This window comes from Triticum aestivum, chromosome 2D (genome assembly GCF_018294505.1).
Source record: "Triticum aestivum cultivar Chinese Spring chromosome 2D, IWGSC CS RefSeq v2.1, whole genome shotgun sequence".
Classification (NCBI taxonomy): domain Eukaryota; kingdom Viridiplantae; phylum Streptophyta; class Magnoliopsida; order Poales; family Poaceae; genus Triticum; species Triticum aestivum.
In genome coordinates this window covers 285,466,365-285,472,364 of record NC_057799.1, presented here as the reverse complement: position 1 = coordinate 285,472,364, position 6,000 = coordinate 285,466,365, and positions in this window count along the sequence as shown.

Below are 6,000 nucleotides of genomic sequence, written 5' to 3'. Positions count from 1 at the left end.
CCAATTTTTCCCTACTTCAAAGGAATAAATTTTATTTAACTATCATGTTGGTTGTGAAACATTGAGATGGTTGACAGCATCTCAATCCCAATTAAGTATCATCATTAGCCCAACAATATTAATTAAAGTAACATGATGAGATCAACGGGATAATCCAAGGACTAGATACTCAAGATGTCCATAACCGGGGACACGGCTAATCATGATTAGTTTATACACTCTGCAGAGGTTTGTGCACTTTTCCCCACAAGACTCGATCTCCTCCGTTGGATTTCTCGCACTACAAGGTGTTTGAGAAACGGATGACCGAGACACAGTCTTTCAGAAGCGTTAGCACCTTACGATGGGTAGACCGGTACACCTACATCCCCTACATCTGCTAGTCTACCACTGTAAGAGTTCACACGACTTAATCAACTATGCTAGAGCCCATAATAGCTTGTGGCTGCACACAGAAGTTTCTAGCATGAATAATCTCATGATCCCTTTGAACCTGGGTGGCGGTCCAAAAGAAAAACAGGCAATCCTGGAATACCCAGGTACCTCAATCCACCCAGATGTGTGTTTAAGTTGCCACCTTAAGTAAACCATTAAATTAACAATCTCATATCTGTCATGGAAAATTCACTCAAACCCAATCCACGTCTACGAGCATAGCATAGCAATATAAGCAAACGTAGAAGTAACTCCCAAGGGTTTGATAATAAAACAGGTAATAGGTACTACCTCATCAACTACTTCCCAATACCCACATGTTATCAATCCTACTCATGCAATGTTTGAGGGTTGAATCTAATGCATAAAAACTGGGTATGAAAGGGATATGATCAAAGTGTGAACTTGCCTGCAATGTTGATGAAGATGATTCGCACTCAATACTCTGGATAGATCTACTCGTCACACTCTGGTCAATCTATCGAGTGCAAGCAATAGTAACCACACATAAGCAATCACTCAAAAGATCGAGAAGAACGAAGAAGACACTTCGTAAAAACATCAAAACCAAGCGAATAACTCTTGCAACATAAAACAATTTCTAACAGTACCAAAATTATGTGAATTTGGCCTTATCAGAAAGTTTAGGTCAAGAGCTTCGATTTGCAAAAAGAATCAACTCAAACGGAGTTACGGAACTTAAGTTATGAACAAAAGAAGTTTGAACATGAATTTGTTTGAATTAAAATTTTAAAACTTTCAAAAACATGTTTAAGTTGTTTTACTGGATAGAGGAGATCATAACGAAGACGTGGGCGTTGGTTTCGTTGGATTTGGACAAACGAGTAAAAAGTAGTGATCGTTTGAAAATCAGGGACTAATCTGTAAATAAAATAACTACAACTAAGTCCCTGGCGTAAATAAACAGAAAACGAAAAGACTAATTAACGAACGCTCGTTTATAAGACCTAAACAGTGGACGTTCGTTGTTTAATAAAACCCTAAAAAAACAGATCTAGTCTAGTTTTTTTTAGAAAAACCGAACAAAAGGAAAAAACCGAGAAAACCGGGCGGCGGTCATACCGGTTCGCGGCAGTCCGGCGCCGGCGGGGAAACTCCGGCGAGGCGGGGCAGTGGCGACGGCGAGCTCCGGCGCGGCGGCTCGGCTTCGCGACGAGGGGCGAGGGCGGCGCGGGGCAGTGGAGGCAGCAGCGCGGGTGGCGCGGCGAGGGGAGGCGGCGGCGGCGACAGAAGGCGGCGGCGGCGGCGTCAATCTATGGCGGCGCAGCGAGGAGAGAGGAGAGAGAGAGAGGGCCCGGGGCTGCGGGATTTATAGGAGGAGGGGGAAGGCGGTGGCGTGGAGGAGGGGCCAAGCGCGAGGAGGCCGGGGCGGACACGGCGTCGCCGGCGAGCCGTGCGGGCGGCGGACTCCGCTCGGGTCGGGGGCGAGCTGCGCGCTGGGCCGGGCCTGGCTGGGGAGCTGGGCCGGCCCAGTCGGCGGGAGTTTTTTTTAAATAATAACAGAGAAAGAAATAATAAAACAAAGGAAAATGAAAATATTATATAGGCATATAATATATCAAAATTTTCAGAAAAAGATTTCCTACAGCGTGAACATTTTTTTGAAGTCAAATAAAATACACACAAATTTTAATAAATCAAACAGTGCTACTGCCTTAATAAGATCCAATAAAAATCATTTTAAAAATACCAAAATGATTTCAAATTTATTTTTCTCCAATTTTCTGATGTAGGGAATCATGTTACCCTATTTTCTGTATATTTTTATTTTGGAGAAAAATAATATGAATAAAACTCAAATAAGTCCAATATTGGAAAAATAATTTCAATGGGACTTTGAGTTTAATCCTTTGAAACTCCCAACTCCTATTTCATATGTTTTGAAGAAGTCATTTTATCTTCTCTCGTGAAAATCATTGAGTTGCATAAAGTTTCAGAATTGGAAAATATTTTCAAATGAAATTCAAATATTTTTCAACACCCCTTGTCATTTAAATAAATGGAAGAAGTCATGTCATCTTCTCTCGAGGGTTTTGTGATGAAAAGAATTTGAATTCATGGAGATCATAAAAGCAAAATGAAAGTTTGGGAAAGTCCTTTTATTCCCTCTCATTTAACTTTCAAAAGATTTCGAATTCCACTCACTTCAGTCAATCAATCAAACAATCAATCCAATCTATCTGTTTATTATAACATTCCAAAATTTAGAATTTTGGGATGTTACAGGTAGGCATCCCACCTTTCTTCTTCAACAATTATCGGTTAATATCGGTTGAGCCTAAGTTTTTTGCTTCTTCACATGACGAGTGCTATCCTTGAAATGTCATTTTATTTTGTTTTGCTTGCTGTTTGAATAATATCCCAAGATCTGAAATTCTTAAATGAGAGAGAGTCTTCACATAGCTACATAATTATTTAACTACTCATTGATCTTCACTCATATCTTTTTTGAGTAGTTTGTCATTTACTCATGTGCTTCACTTATATCCTATGAGTAAATGGTTGAATGATTTGAATGTCATAAATCTGAAATTATATATGTTGCATATGCCTTTCCCATGGGGAGTAATGCCTTCACATATAAGAAGTAGAGGTGGTAAATTTTTTGAAGGTTAGCAAACGTTGTATTGGTCACTTGAACAATTCATGAAAAAATATTGAAGGAAGAGAGATTTCACATATAAATATACTATCTTGGACATCTTCTATGATTGTGAGCCCCATTAATTATTTTCAAACCTGAGCAAATTAGTTGAAGTTGGACAAGGAAGACAACATAATGAGTTATGCTTGGGTATATTTGTATAGAAGTTATATTGTTATGGATCCTCTAACATGTGGTGCTTGCTATTTAGAATCCTTTGCTAGCCAAAATATCCATACTAAGCGGGAATACTGCTTGTGCATCCAAATTCCTTGAACCAAGTTTATTCCATGAGTGTCCACCATATCTACCTATATGTGGTATTTACCTGCCGTTCCAAGTAAATTTGCATGTGCCAAACTCTAAACCTTCAAATAATAATCTGTTTTGTATGCCCAAATCGCTCATGTAGCGACTAGGGGCTGTCAATATCTTCCATGCTAGGTGGGTTATTCTCACGATGAGTGGACTCCGGTCATCATTCATGAGAAAACGGCTGGTAACTGGGATGCCCAGTCCTATGATCGAAAGATCAAAAACAAATTCGCAAATAATTTAAACAAACTCCCCTAGGATTGTTGAAAGTTGGACGACACCCGTTGTTTCAGACAAGCCATGGAGTGTGATTGTTGGTGGAGGGGGAGTAAAATCTTTACCTTTCTGTTTGGGAACCGCCTATAATGTATCTAGTATGGAAGATATTGGGAACTCTTGGTCGTTATGTTGACAATGAAAGCATACCTCTCAAAATTATTTTCATCTCTGTTTTAGCTTTGAGCTCTGGCACCTCTGCAAATCCCTGCTTCCCTCTGCGAAGGGTCTATCTTTTACTTTTATGCAAGAGTTAGTAGTATCATGCGGTGGAGAAAGATCTAAGCATATATGGCCACTCAAATATATTTGATCATGAATTATTATTGTTAACAATTATCCATATGATAAATAAGTTGGGAGGCGAAACATTAAGCCCCTATCTTTCTCTGTGTTCGATGGATGCTATTTGTTCCAAAATATGCTTTGAGTGGTAGCAATCATGGAAGACTATATGATAGTTGAGTATGTGGGATTTGCTAAATCAAAGCTCTTACATAGACCCTTCCTGAAAATAAGATGGATTGCAATTGTTTGATGACTGAGAACTGTTTGTTAGTTTTCAAGAAAGTTTATGATCTATACTTTAACATGTGAATAGCTTGTTACTTGATCATGAGAAGCTTTATGATATGAGCTACTGTTATGCTATATAATGATGCTAGAAAAAGTGATTGGAACTATCATTGATCAAACTTATGCACTTGCTAGCATTCACACTTCATAAATTATTTCTTTTATCATTTACCTACTCGAGGACGAGCAGGAATTAAGCTTGGGGATGCTGATACGTCTCCAATGTATCTACAATTTATGAAGTATTCATGCTATTATATTATCCTTCTAGGATGTTTTATATGCATTTATATGCTATTTTATATGATTTTTGGGACTAACCTATTAACCTAGAGCCCAGTGCCAGTTTCTGTTTTTTCCTTGTTTTTGAGTTTTACAGAAAAGGAATACCAAACGGAGTCCAATGGATGTGCCAATTTTTGACGATTTTTTATGGACCAAAAGAAGACCCCGGAGCAAAAGAGTTGGGCCAGGAGAGTCCCGTGCTGCCCACGAGGGTGGGGGCGCGCCCACCCCCTGGGCATGGGCCCCTGCCTCGTGGACAACCCGGAGACCCCCCTGACGTGAGACCAACGCCAAAAATTCCTATAAATACTGAAACCTCCAGAAAATAACCTAGATCGGGAGTTCCGCCGCTGCAAGCCTCTGTAGCCACCGAAAACCAATCTAGACCCATTCCAGCACCCTGCCGGAGGGGGGATCCCTCATTGGTGGCCATCTTCATCATCCCGGCGCTCTCCATGATGAGGAGGGAGTAGTTCACCCTCGGGGCTGAGGGTATGTACCAGTAGCTATGTGTTTGATCTCTCTCTCTCTCTCTCTCTCTCTCTCTCTCTCTCTCTTGTGTTCTTGATTAGGCACGATCTTCATGTATCGCGAGCTTTGCTATTATATTTGGATCTTATGATGTTTCTCCCCCTTCACTCTCTTGTAATGGATTGAGTTTTCCCTTTGAAGTTATCTTATCGGATTGAGTCTTTAAGGATTTGAGAACACTTGATGTATGTCTTGCATGTGCTTATCTGTGGCGACAATGGGATATTCACGTGATCTACTTGATGTATGTTTTAGTGATCAACTTGCGGGTTCAGTGACCTTGTGAACTTATGCATAGGGGTTGGCACACGTTTTCGTCTTGACTCTCCGGTAGAAACTTTGGGGCACTCTTTGAAGTTCTTTGTGTTTGTTGAATAGATGAATCTGAGATTGTGTGATGCATATCGTATAATCATACCCAGGGATACTTGAGGTGACATTGGAGTATCTAGGTGACATTAGGGTTTTGGTTGATTTGTTTCTTAAGGTGTTATTCTAGTACGAACTCTTGAATAGATCTATCCGAAAGAATAACTTTGAGGTGCTTTCGTACCCCACAATAATCTCTTCGTTTGTTCTCCGCTATTAGTGACTTTGGAGTGACTCTTTGTTGCATGTTGAGGGATAGTTATATGATCCAGTTATGTTATTATTGTTGAGAGAACTTTCACTAGTGAAAGTATGAACCCTAGGCCTTGTTTCGAAGCATTGCAATACCGTTTACGCTCACTTTTATCGCTTGTTACCTTGCTGTTTTTATAATTTCAGATTACAAAAACCTATATCTATCATCGATATTGCACTTGTATCACCATCTCTTCGCCGAACTAGTGCACCTATACAATTTACCATTGTATTGGGTGTGTTGGGGACACAAGAGACTCTTTGTTATTTGGTTGCAGGGTTGTTTGAGAGAG